The sequence below is a fragment of the Choloepus didactylus genome, chromosome 4 (assembly GCF_015220235.1).
Source record: "Choloepus didactylus isolate mChoDid1 chromosome 4, mChoDid1.pri, whole genome shotgun sequence".
Lineage (NCBI taxonomy): Eukaryota > Metazoa > Chordata > Mammalia > Pilosa > Megalonychidae > Choloepus > Choloepus didactylus.
Window position 1 is genome coordinate 152,581,738 of NC_051310.1, and position 14,414 is coordinate 152,596,151.

A 14,414-nucleotide genomic window follows, 5' to 3' on the forward strand; every position below is an offset into this window, starting at 1 on the left:
TGAATGGGAAAAATAATAAGAAAATCAAGACTGGGGAAATTCATCTGAAATTATTTCCAGCAAATACATTTATTGAACACTATTTGTCAGGAGTATTCTAGGATTGGAGAAAAGTTGTGAATGAGGCAGATAAAGTCATTACCTTCCTACAGGTACAATAGTTGGGAATAAACAGGCATTAAGACAGCAAATAAATACCATAGAACCAGGAAGAGATATTTTGGGGAAGAAACTAAAAAGAAAAGTGAAACATTGTGACTGTGAAGTGATTGTAACCAATTTACTTTCAGTCATCAAGCATGACTTTCTCAAGAGGTGGTATTTTGGCTAACATCTAGATAAAACTAAGGAGACAACCATGCAAACATCTAGGACAGAGAATTCTATCACAGGTAACAGATATTACAAAAATTGAATATGGTAACAAAGAACTTGGTGTAGTTGAGGAAAATAATGAAGTCCAATTTGTCTAAAGAATAGTAAGTGATTGAGAAAATCATAGAATTAAAGGTGGAGATTCTGATAATGTCCAAACTTACATGTTATAGTAAACGATAACAAACAGCTTGAATTTTATTTGCAATAAGAAGCCACTCTAAGGCTTTAAACAATCGAATGTTTCATATGCTCCAGTTTCATTCATGACTACAGAAGATATCCTCAGGACTCTGTGCAGAGGTGAATGGGTCATAAAATATCTTTGAAGCAAATATGCTTGCAGTTGAATTTGGAAATAAATTAAATTGCTGGTTTTGTTTTGTTTTTTTTTTCATAATTAGGAGAAGGAAGGTGAAAGGAAATGTTTTTTAGTTTGTTTGTTTGTTTGTTTTTTATGGCAAAAGGTCATGGAAAGTTTCACTAAACCCCTATCCCCCAGAGTTTCACGACTACTCCTGGTAGACATTTTTGAATCCTAGCTATACATTTGATTTCACCTCAATTGATTACCCTGAGCATAATAACTAATACTTCTTTGGTGGACCAGTCAGTGTTCTGGGAAATAGGTACTTGCAAATGGTGGAAAAGCCTAGAAGAGAAGGTTTTAGGCTTGGCCACCAGAGGTGACTCCCAGAACAACACAGGATTCCTAGTCTATCAGGGAAGCTCCTTTATGGCAATCTGTGGCAATCTGAGGTCTGAAATCTCCCACCACTTTAGCGAGAGGCCGGGATCCAGAACCCCTGTTCCCCTATCAGATCTCCCCTAGCAAAACAGAAGTCCCCCCATGCTACTGCTCCTCCCTCAAGGAACCAATTTCCAAATTCAAGCCTTGCATGAGTACATTAAATGGGCAGCATCGAAAATATATCTGGAACCCAAATTGCAAGGGGGTCTTTGATTAATTTTTTATTTTTAAAAATAATCAAAGATTAAGATATTTTTAGTATAAATCATATGCATGGTAAACATATTGAGACTACAGCGAAAGTGGTCTCAATCCTCAAACACTTTCTTCCTCATCCTCATTTCCAGCTGATCACCTTACTTCCTGTTTCACTGAGAAGAGCAAAAGAGAATTTCTCAAGCTTTCATAACTCCCACTGCAAGTAGATTGCAGTGTCTAATCCCTGATCTCCTAGATGTCATTGCCTTTTAGTAACTTTTTTACCAAGGCACGAGAGACTATATATATCCAGGCTTCTCATGCTCATTAAATATTGTGGTGATTTCATTAGATTTGTGAATCTTGGAAAATATGGTGTTTTTGATTCCTGCTGCATAGCTGGTAGGTTAAGAGCTGGGAGTAGTTTGAAGGATCTTCAGAAGCAGCTGTGGTTTGTGTTTTGTGTTCTTCAGGTAGTAAAAATGAGATAGAGCAGATCAACATTCATTTAATAACTAGGGGTAGTAAAAGAGAATTCATGTAACTTGAATATATCAAGAGGAATGATTAGGTATGAATGTGAGCTATTCTTCTGGAGATAAAGTGGGAGGAAAAACTCAACTCTGTTCACTTACAATGATCCTGTTTATGTAGGATTATGTATAATAATGGTTCCACTTAACAATTAAATTATTAATTCAGGAAAATAGAAAAACTATTCAAATGTGTGAAGCTGAGAATTTTCAATGGATTTAATGTAATAAGGTACTGAAGATAAAGAAGCAATTTAACTTTAAAAAGATGAAATGATTCTCTCTCTCTCTCCATGTATATATATGCAAATAAAATAAGCTGATTATTTCTGAATAGCATTCCTAAATCAGATTTTCAGACCTAAAAAGTTCCTTGAATATTACCCAGAGATATGCTCAGTCCTTTGTATGAACCATCTAATTTAATCCTCACATACAAAGGGTCCAAATCCTAGAGAGGTTACCAAGGTTTGATTAATGTCACACAGCAGGTCAAGGACAATTTGACCTACAGTTTGACTTTACTACTGTAACACTGGATTCAGTTTTAAGAGTTTGGAATACTGTCCTCACAAAAATTCCAAAATAATGTTTTTAATTATAGACAAAAAAATTGAATATATACAACTGAATTGAGAATGAGGCCTGGTTTTTCTCCAGACTGGAAAAGGAGGTCACTTAAATGAAAAATGTTGTGGAAAGTAACACTGAAAATTTAGATACCAAGGTTTCAATAATAGTGTGAGTTAAAGATAGAATAATAAGGTAGATTGTAATTTGGAAAGTACAATTTATTTTCAATATATCTCCCTCTGCATGGCAACAATTAAATGAATAAATCAGAGTTTTTTTTTCCTTTTCATTGTTTGCCCTTCTAACTGGAGTGTAAAATTTGATGCAACAGAGCAATTGATATGATCCGCCAATTCTAAAGCCAGAATGTGGAATCAATGAAAAATGTGTGTGTTATCAAAAAAGAATTCAAAATTGTTTAAAAATATTTCTGATTTAGTTTTTATTATAAATCATAAAAATCTTATTCTCTAGTCTAGAAAATTTGCTACAACTTTTAATTCAAATTGGCCAGCTGATCTGGAAATTTAATCAACCAATTAGTTAATTAAATGAACATAAACCATAAATCTTATCCCTTGACTAAACTGATTCATTGATACTGCTGTAATAGTTAAAGCTTGATGTCTGCTGATCTACAATCTAAGGAAATTTTTAATAGTCAGTGGTCTCAGGGTTTTCATTTTCTGGGGTTTTCATTTTTATTACTATTTATTTTTGTTTTAAAAAATTTTAGAGGGATTATTGGGAATAAATGAGTGAAATGAAAATGGAGGAAGTGAAAAGCAAATAGTTCATTTGTTGATTCTCTTTTCATTTGCTTGGTGTCCAAATTTAGGTATTATGACTTCATTCTTATCTATTTATGTTAACGTAAACTACAACTTAAATGTTATTAAATATTGACATTTAACATTTAATTTGTCTAAAATGGTTCACTGACCATTTTAATTTTTTTCAGAGTACTTAGAAAATGTTTAAGTAGATTAAGGAACAAATAATGACATTTTCAAAAATAGGTAACCCTGGATTAGGTAAAATAGTACCTATTAATTAAATTATATCCAAATGTGCAAAGCTGAGAATTCTCAAGGTATTTCATGTGACAAGGGAACTCATATAATTTTATATATGAAAAGAAGCAATGTAACTTAAACAAATGAAATGATTTTGGTAGCATACAGTCTTTATAAAGTATTGAACTGAAATTATAATAATTTTTTATTTAATTAATTTTTATCAGATCAAATTTTCCAGTAACATGGACACATTTTCCAAATCACTCAGCTGAACACTTTCTAGTTAGAGAATTATCTTTCATTAGGTAGCTGGAAAAGTGAAGCCCTTCTGGTCACAAGGGTAGCTCTCATTTACAACATTTTTCATTTGGTTATTTGTGCCACCCTTTTGGCTATTTGGTAACGACACTGACATCTCACAGGAGATAAAGTTCACAGATCATGGCTTGTGCAATAAACTGAAAACCCTACTTAAAAAATTAGTTTGAGTCCTTAAAGTATCCTTTTTTTTTTTTCCTACTCTAAAAAAATAGCTTTGTTTGGGCATCAGGAAGAGAAAGAAAGAAGGGATATCTTCCTTTTTTAAATGTTTCTATGAGATTATAAAATAACAAAATTTCAAAATAATTCTCCTATATTACAAGTAAGCCTTATAGTTTTATGGCATACAGATATGCCAACAATAGTTTTATGGAATTAAAAATTTTAAAAAGAAGCATTTATCATCCTCATTGGATACTAAATGAGTCTATGGAAATCATTACATTAACTTGTTAATTAAATCCAGTGTTCAAGAATTGTTGATTAAATATAATTGCATTTTTTTGTGTAACAGCAACCTTTGATATTTCAACCCTCATTTTAATTTTTATTTTCCTGCCTTGTTAGTAGAGAGCACAAACTTATGTAATATTTATCTTTGAAATACAAACTATGTAGTGTCTTAGTATGCAGAACAGGAATATTATTATGTAATATTTATCTATAAAATACAAATTATGTAGTGTCTTAGTATGCAGAACAGGAATATTATTGTGTATGTATGCCAAAATACACTGATGCTGGTCAGAACCAAAAGGTTGTCTTTTTGAAGAGCTATCACAATTGTTTTTATTCACCCCCTTCCTTTAAAAAAAAACCCAGTGGTTCAAAAGAAAAATCTTTACTGGGAGGCTTACTAGGGGGTGATCTCTGTTCTCGGAAATCAGTGTCCCAGTGAATTAAGTGATAGAACTCTCATATATAGTTGCAGAAACATCACATTTTTACAGTTGTCATTGTGTTGTCTTTTAACAACATAGAGCAAAGTCTACAGATCAATGGAGAAGTTCAACCATTCTAGAGTTTCTGAATTCATGTTACTTGGACTCACTGATTCCCCTGAGCTCCAGAATTTTCTTTGTGGTGTTCTCCATTTCCTATGTAATGACCATGTTGGGCAACTGCCTGATTTTGCTCACAGTCATATCAACCCCACACCTCCACTCCCCATGTACTTCCTGCTCGGCAACTTGTCTCTCATTGACATGTGCCTGTCTTCCTTTGCCACTCCAAAGATGATCATGGACTTCTTTGCTCAGCACAAGGCCATCTCCTTTGGGGGCTGGATTTCACAGATCTTCTTTTTGCACCTCTTCACTGGGACTGAGATCATGCTGCTTATCTCCATGTCATTTGACATGTATATTGCCATATGCAAACCTCTCCATTATTCAGTAGTTATGAGCTAAAGAGTGTGTGTAGGACTTGTAGTGACTTCTTTGACCATGGGTTTCCTGCATACAATGAGCCAGTTAGCATTTACCCTCTACTTGCCCTTCTTGGTCCCAACATCATGGACAGTTTCTTCTGTGACCTTCCTTTGGTCATCCAGTTGGCTTGTATAGATATACATATTCTTGGGATCTTCATGATTTCAACCAGTGGTATGATTGCTCTTATAAGTTTTCTGCTTTGGCTCACCTTTTACATCATTGTTCTTATCACTATTAAGAACCATTCCTCCACAGGATCATCCAAGGCTCTTTCTACCTGCACTGCACACTTCATAGTTGTGTTAATGTTCTTTGAACCCTGCATCTTCATCTATGTGTGGCCTTTCACAAACTTCCTGGTGGACAAAGTTCTCTCTGTTTTCTATACCATTTTTACCCCGTTTTTGAATCCTCTTATCTATACTTTAAGAAACCATGATGTGAAAGCAGCCATGAAAAAGAAACTGAGTTACCAATGTTTCAGTCTTGGGAAAACTTCTCCACGCTATCCACTGCAATGAACCGAGATCTCCTGGCTGAGGGGTAGTATCACCAGTTTTGTTCATGGAGTAATAGAAAATTGAACATAGAAACTGCCTTTGAGATCATTTAATCTAAACTCATGAAAATAAGAAACAGGATCTTGCCTAAAACTTAGAATTTGCAAGCCTTATAATTTATGTATCTGTTTGAAAATCTGTTGAAATATGTAGGTTCTTTTCATAGAAAAATGTACATATCTTCAAAATTGTGAACATAAATTCAGGACTCAAATAGACCCTTGAATCCTATAAACATACCTCAGATTATGACTACTTGGAGAAGCTGGAGATAAAATATTGTATTCTTGACATCTAACCCAGAATATTCTCACTCTGCTGCTACACGGATAGTGTTCACTTGCAGATCTTTAATTAGTATTGGGCATAATGGGATTATTTTTTCATAGCATTGGCCATATTTTCATGGGAGAATTAGTATTATGAAGAGAATCCTTTGCAGATTGTTGAGCAATCTCTTTTCAATGGGTCCAACTGTTTTAGTTCTGAGTCAACTCTGAAACAAGAGAGCATTTGGGAGGATCTAAAATTTAAGTGTTAAACAGCAACACAGTTTCCTAATAGTGTGCAGATCACTATCTCACTTGATAATTAATACAGCAAATAATTAACCAAGTAGAAATTAATACAGCAAATAATACAGCAAATAATTAACCAAGTAGAAAATTGATAAGGTTTAAACGTCAGAAAGTAAACCATTTTATAACTTGGATGAAAAATCATAGATATGTTGAATCTGTTTAATACCAAGACTAAGTATTTAAGAAATTATCAACTACTAAATTAATGACAATATTTCATTTCCAAAATAAAATATTCCAAAGCATTATTAGTCTTGGTATAAATTTTCTACCTTATTTTCAATATATTGTGGCCTGTGGGAAGAAAATTTTAAAAGCATTTTAGAAATATATAGCACAATCTCCCTACTTTGTTTTTATTATTGATCAGGATAAATATATTTTTGTGTGGAATTGTTGTGGTAGTGTCACATTCTTAAGGAAATCTGTCTGCGTAAGGCAAACTTGAATTTACAAGTACTCATCCATTCTTTATACAAACACATAAGCAATATCTGCCAAACATCCTGAGGCAACTTTGGTCAATAAGACAGGAACATTTCCCCACCATGTGCACACCCAAAAAGAAACCAAGTATTTTCAGGAACATCAGGGTCAATGCATCTATGAAAGAATGACAAAAACATTATATATGTTCATAATTACGTATATATTTTTCTCCTTTCTGTAAAAGACAGCAAATGTAGGACATTTTCAGCTACTCTTCCTTCCTATAAGGTGTAGATCTGAATGAGAACAAGTAAATCTGAATGTAGAAACATTATTCTATCTCCTGTCCAGCCTAATGCTTCCTTCTACTTCATACAAAATTATAAAATAGTATTTGGCATGCATCATAATATCAAGCCAATCAAGTCTGACAGAAAGTCAGTAGCTTCTAAAATAATAATAAAAAAATACAGAAGTTAATTTTGTAAGAAGATCTCTGCCATATTTCAGAACTATATCTTGATGTGGTTCAGAGCTAAGGTAGAAGGCACACCATCAGGCAATTCTATACTTCTCCATCTCTGGCTCAGTGACTCTCTCACTCTCCATTGGTAAGAGAGTCCATATCTGTGCTTTGGGGTATTTTGAAGCAATTTTAAAATTATAGGTTTTTGGAGGGGGCACATAATGTGGTTCTCTAATAATGAGGAATAATAGAATCACCTGGAAATTTTTGTTATAGTATGCAGTTCAGTCATTTCTATTATCCAAAAGTTCCATAGTTGTTCCTCATATGCAACCTACTTAAGTCCTCTTCAATAGTGAAAAATGTAAAAGCTCTGCAGAATATGTTTTAAGTCATGAGATTTTAGACAAGATAGGCTTTGAAAATTAGTTAGCCAATCTATTTTCCTGAGAGCTGAAGATCCTAAGTTCCAGAGAATTCAGAGTTCCAGAGAATTCAAGGCTGAGTGAGGGGCAAAAAACATTGCTGTAGACATGCATAGACCCGGGAGTCAAATCTTGACTCTGTCACCTCCTACTTGTGTTATCCTAGGAGATTCTTTTGTGTCTCTATGCCTTTTATACCTCTAATGTGAGGATGACAAAAGTACATAAATGTTTACTGTGCCTATTTTACATAAAGTGGACAGAATGGATTCTAAAAGTGTCATTTCCATCCCCCCACCTCAGGTGAACTTTTACCTAAAATCCATCTTATTTTTAAGTAAGATGCCTTTTAAGAATAACTGCATTCAGAGCAGACCACCCACCAGCATGTAAAATTAGATATTCTAGCTTTGGGATATCTCTAAGACTATGGCTTGTCAAGACACTTGGCATCAAAACAAAGAGAACACTCTGATTTTCCATTGTTAACATGGTGGATGACAAAACTAAATAGATCGCCTGATACTCTGAGATTTCTATTGAGAACAATATACTGACGGACTGTGTCTCCTTGAATTGGCTGAAGTATGTGAAAAGAGCTCTGTACGCAATCTCTAATCGTGGATTCAATTTGTGAATGCTGCAAGAATAAAACACGTTTCTTCCTTTCAAAGAAAGAAATGACATTGGTAGTACCTTACATGTGTCTTAGACTTTTAAGGTCTCAACATGTTTCAACCCAAGCAACATCCAAGACAAATATTGACTACCTGAAATTAAATAATGTGCCCAAGTTATGAAGAAATACAGTGTTGGGGCCAGGTGCAAAACCAGATTTTTTATTTAAAATATTAGTTTACTTGTAACTAGAACATGAATTCTTCCCTCTTGCCTTAAAGTCATCCAGATGAAGGAAAAGGGGGGAAGCTGGAAATGGATGTTTGCCTCATTACTATTCTTCAGCAAAAAATTCTTATATTTGTTTTTAAACATAAACCCCTATTTTGAAGTGAAAATCTTTAGGTCAATAATTGCTTCTTGGGCACCTATTCTGTTTCAGGCCCTTGCCAAGTGCTGGAGATAACATTGAATATAAGATCTGTTTCTGTTTTTGAGCAATTAGATAGGTTCAGTCTCTTGTAAGTCTGAATTCCAATTTTACCACTGTCTTGTGCAATAATGAACATATTTTTTAAATATTACTAAGCCTCCATTTCCTTATCTATAAAATGTAGTCATAGTATTTATCCATTATGGATGCTGTGGAAATTAAACAAAAACACATTTGGCATATTTATTAGTGCTTGACTGTCATTAATGTTTTAATGAATACTAGGTAATAATATTTTTCTTGCTGCTATTGTATTAAATATGTATAAAATTGGAGGGGACTGGAATGGAAATGGAAGTACTACCTTGAACTTAATGGACATAGTTTTAATACGGTAATGCAATATGTCAATTTAACTAATATTAACTAATATTGGAATACTGGCTCTGTGCCAACTATTATTTATCTTCGGTGTATTTGTGTAGTTCATGTTGTTGTTTATAAGCCTATAGTTTTCAAAATAAGTATTATATTTTGGTGGTTTCTTATTCATTTTAAGTTGAAATATATTCCAAGATTGTGTGAAAGTGGAAAAATGATAAGTACATGATATTCATACATCAGTGTCTTTTATCACAATAATGTTTTTAAATAAAATAAAGGGTACTAAACATATAGTCTTCACTTTAAAACTATATGGTAGCTACAGAATAAAAATTGTCCTGGTTCTTCCTGTCTCTTTCCAATCCCTCCTGGATAGTCATAAATTTGCTTACTTGATCAATATGCTAAACCTCAATTTATATGAATAGTTGAACGATGCAGTTGGCACAGCAATTTCTAGAAGCAACACTCCCTTTTCCGTCTTATTCTCTTCTCTCCCCATTCCCTTGCACCTTGAAGCTGTTTCCCAGAATCCGTCCTACTGCTGTTCCTTGAAGTGAACTTCCTGGCTTATAGACACCTGCTCACTGCTTGACAAATTAGTGAATTTTAGGGTGGTGGCAATTGGTGGGAGCCTTTACATTAAGATAACAGAGTAACTTCCTGAATAGGGATCAGGTAGTATTAAGAGATGAGGCAAAAACTGCTCAGCAATTTTTTTTTCCAAGGTTGAAGTATTCTGATTCAATGTTTTTTTTTTAAATGTAATTTTATTTATATTTATTCACATACCAGATAGTCAACCAAAGTGTGCAATCAGTGGTTCACAGTATCATCATATAGTGATGCATTTATCACCACAATCAATTTTTGAATATTTCCATTAAGTTCTACACTGGGGTCTCGGCTCTTTCACCCATTCCAGGCTGGTGTATGATATGTGTCTGGTCACAGATATCCCCCAAGCTGTTGTTCCAGACTATTTACTAGTTTTTCCTGGCTGTTTGCTAGCTGTCCTAGAGGACTAACTAAATTTCACACCTCCCTGTGCCACCATATTGCCCCACACCTTGAAGTTAGTTTTGGCATTGCTTATCCCACAGTTGAGGATGATCATATATTTATTTATTTTCACATATTCATTACTAAAAGCTATAACATGAGAGGCATCATTTTATGGATCACAGAAAAAATAGCAATGGGCTACTGTATACAACATGCATCATCTGGATTGTGCTCACCTCCTCAGCCCATTTTGCATCCCTCTCCCCCTTGGACACTAACTTTCTTTTCTCGCCAACACACCAGGCTCCATTCTACCTTGGAGCCTTTGCGTGTGATATTTTATTTCCTTAAAAATATCCTAATGCCCACACTTGCTCACCTTTCCTAATTCCTACTTATTCCTCAAGACTAATCTTTACATATATTTCTCCAGGGAATTTTCCTATAATTACATCAGTGCAGAAAGTCCCAACATTATATGGTCTTTTGTTATGCTATAATATCCCTCCAGGTGCCCTGCACAATTATAATTAAAAATATTTATGTTATTATTTATTGAATCTCTTTACTTCCCCTTCTAGGCTATAATTCCATGAGGTTAGAACTACCTCTGTCATATTCACCTCCCACTCCCAAAGAAGTAACAGGAAGTTTGACACAAACAGACACTCAATGAATACTTATTGAATGATTAAAGCAGGTAAAATAATAGAATTATGTGCAAGTTACTTTGGTGCATAGAAGGATTGACCAATTCTTAGGGTTATAGAGGGGTTAATAAATGTAACAAAGTGTGGTGACAGTCTAGTTGAACCTTGAAAAAGGAATAGCAGAATTCTATGAAAACAAGTAAGGGCAGAGCATTTCAGGGAAAAGGAAGAGTATATATAAAATCTGGAGCTGTAAAACAACATGGTTAGTGCATTCTGAGAAGAAGAACGAATCCATCCTTTTAGAAGAAAGGAATGCTGGATGCGAAAGTGGTAGGATATGAGACTGAAGATTTAGGCAGAGGTAGACGTTAGAGAACCAAGTGCACTAACTCTGAAGATTTAGAACCCTATCCTGTGGGAGAGAGGTAAATGTAGAAAGGTTGTAAGTAGAATATTTGCACGATCAGATTTCCATTTTAGAAGGACAGCTCTGGTTAAGAGTGTGGGCTCTGGGAATTCATAAAAAAGTAATGCATGAGGACATTACACTGATACATAATTTATTAACTATCATATTGGCATATAAAGGTTTGATTTTTCTTTGGTAGAATTATGAGGAAACAAGCATGCTTATATATTTCATGAGGAAGTACGAATGAGTACAACTCTTTGAAAAGGCAATTTTCAATTTATAAGTGTACACACCTTTTCAAACAGAATCTCATGGATACATACAAAGGAAATTATATGTGTCCAATATTATTTTTTGCATCATTGTTTTAATAGAATAAATGGAGATAGCTATTATCCCTAAATAAGAGGCAAGTAAATAGATTATGACACAAACGTGTAGTGTAGTAATATGTATGTAGTAATATGTAGCTATTAAAAATTGAGCAAATTCTCTGTATTGATATGGAAAGATCTCCCTGAAACTGTTAAAAAATGTAAAAAGTATACTCCTTTCAAATAATACAGAGGCAAATGTATAAATATATATGTGAATCTTCTTATATTTGGTTAAAGAAGACACAGAAATTGTTGCAAAAGTTAATAAAGTGGTTTCAGGTATATTTGTCCATGTATATACGTGTGTGCACTGGCTAGGGAAACGGCAGATGGGAGCAGGGATGGCAAGTATACTTTTTATCGTACATCTTTTAATATTATTCTGATTTTTGAAACATGGGAATGTATTATTTATTTAGAACATATTGCAAATATAAAATGGAAGGAAGAAGGAAGGACGGAAGGAAGGAAGGGAGGGAGAGAGGGAGGGACAAAGAGAGAAGGAAAGAAGGAAAAGCCTGGATTGAATCTTGGCTTCACAATTTATTAGTCTTGTAATCTTAGTTAAATAACTTATTTTTTTGCCTCAATTTCTGAAACTCTGAAATATTGATGTTAACAATGATAATCTCCTTTACAGGATTGTTTTGAGTATTAAATTAATTAGAACACCATAAGCATGTATGGCAGAGTGAGATAAAAATTGAGTATTAAATAAATGTTAGTATAGTTTAATTTCCACCGCATGGAATTTTGTTGTCCTGCTTCCTTGGAGGCTTTGCAGGGCGTTTCCTTTAGTGTCATTGAATGGGCGTGTGGCAATTGTCCTTCTGGGTCTCCGGGATGATTTGACAGACATAGAACCAGAGTCTTTTCTTCTATAGACTCTGAACTCAGAACTACGGCCAATCCTGTTTTCCTACTCAGCTACCGTACTTCTCATTGCCACGACACAGGATGTGCAAGATGTCTCTTTATATGTTTGCTCTTCTCTGGGCTAGGAAACAAGGGGTCATTGGGCTTATTACCCTAGAAAAAATAACAAAAGCTATCTCTCTTCATTTTTCCTTTTCTGTAGAAACCTGCCAAGTAAAGTCCTGGTGTCTCAGTGTTTCAGCACCGCAGATCCAAGGTGTGGTTCCAACTATCTTTATGGTTTTTCAGATATCAATGGAAATCACACCAGCTTCCCACTTCCTTACCTCCTTACCACTATTTTAAATGCACCAAATGAATTATCCCTAATCTCAATTCCCCTCCCAGAAATCTGCACTAAGGAGGTTTTATACTTGAATGACCAAAGGACAACATCAACTGGTAATCAGAAATCCTAGACACTAGATTAATAGAGGCTTAAAGGACCCCAGAATGGATCAAATCAGAGATTTGTACTATGTCTCATAGACAGTTAATGGCAGAATCTGACAAGATATTTATTACCTCTGAAATCATCTCTACCTGAACACTTCTGTGATATTTATTATATTCCATTGTGAAAGAAGAGTGGAATATTAAAGGGGAGAACATAAAAATAAATTTTATTTAGAAAAAGACACAATTCAAAAATTGTGCTACATCATTCCTCCTAACTGTGCCTTAAGTTAAGGTGCAGATACTAAAAACAAACAAATTAGCAAACAAAGGAACAACAATAACAAAGTGTAAGGACAAAGTTGGCCTCGAAGTGCTTATAAGTTATAAGAAGAAGAGACACAGATTTAAGAAAAGGTTAGATAATAATATAAAACAATGCTTAAAACTGATGCAGAGAATATTAGCTATGAAACAAGTAAAGAAAATTCAGTACAAGAACTATAGAAGCCTCTTTCGAAGAGGTAGGACTTAGTTTAAAACTTGAAAGGTGATACATAATACAACTGTACTATGTCCTGGTTCTAAAATTATTAAAATTTTTGAAAAAGAAATTGTTCCCTCATTTTCTTAATAGGTGTTCTGGAAGAAGAGGGGGACAAAGTGATAACTGGCCAGAGTATTGACAAGCCAAACAAAACCTTTCTTGATCATTTCCTAATATGAACCCTCTTGTATCTCCAGCTACATCATCACATGGAATGCCACTTTACCAATTTCCTTTTAGCCTCTGGGATGAGCAAAGCAAAGTTGTTCCTAAACAGGAGCCACAGTTTTCTTCCAGGAAAGAAATACGATGAAAGAAAATTTAACGCCAAGAGCCCAATATGGTGCTTGAGGGCCATCCACTTTGAGAAAAATTTCAATTTTGTTTTGGGGAGTGTGTACATTGTATTTGTTTTGGACAATATTAAGTATTTTGACATCTCTCTAATTATGCATTTACTCCTGGTTATGTTCATTAAACTGCTTTATAATAATCAAAGAGACATATGAATATACAAAGGACATTTTAATTATTTTTTCACTAATAGTAATTCATTAATACATCTCTTCAGTGGCCATTGAGCACATTTGTAAATTGAACTGGATGAATTTCATCATAAGATCTGCATTTAAGACAATACATTTTCTACTGTATTAAATCCAACAACTATTTAAACAATTTTAAACAAGAAAACAAAGTGGCAATTTACAGTAGGAATAGGTTAGATATACAGAATACGTACTATTTAGTTAATATACTAAAGTGCATATTCATTTCTTTATGAATGGCAAATATTTGTCTATCTATATTACCATGTAACCTTTCTTCAGTCCACCCACTTACCCACCTATCTACCCATTAATTCACTTTGATCTGTATTTCTACTTAACTCCTTCCAATCTGTTTATCCATCCGACCTCTACATATTTATTTTTCTTCATCTATACCCAAGTGTGTTAGACAGGGTTCTCCAGATAAATAGAACCAACAGGATGCACACACACAAACAC

At 34.2% G+C, this 14,414-nt stretch overlaps 1 pseudogene; it reads left to right on the top strand.

Annotated features, from left to right (window-relative positions):
* The first annotated feature begins 4,768 nt into the window (after positions 1-4,768).
* On the top strand, positions 4,769-5,724 carry LOC119530963 (annotated as a pseudogene).
* Positions 5,725-14,414: the final 8,690 nt, after the last annotated feature.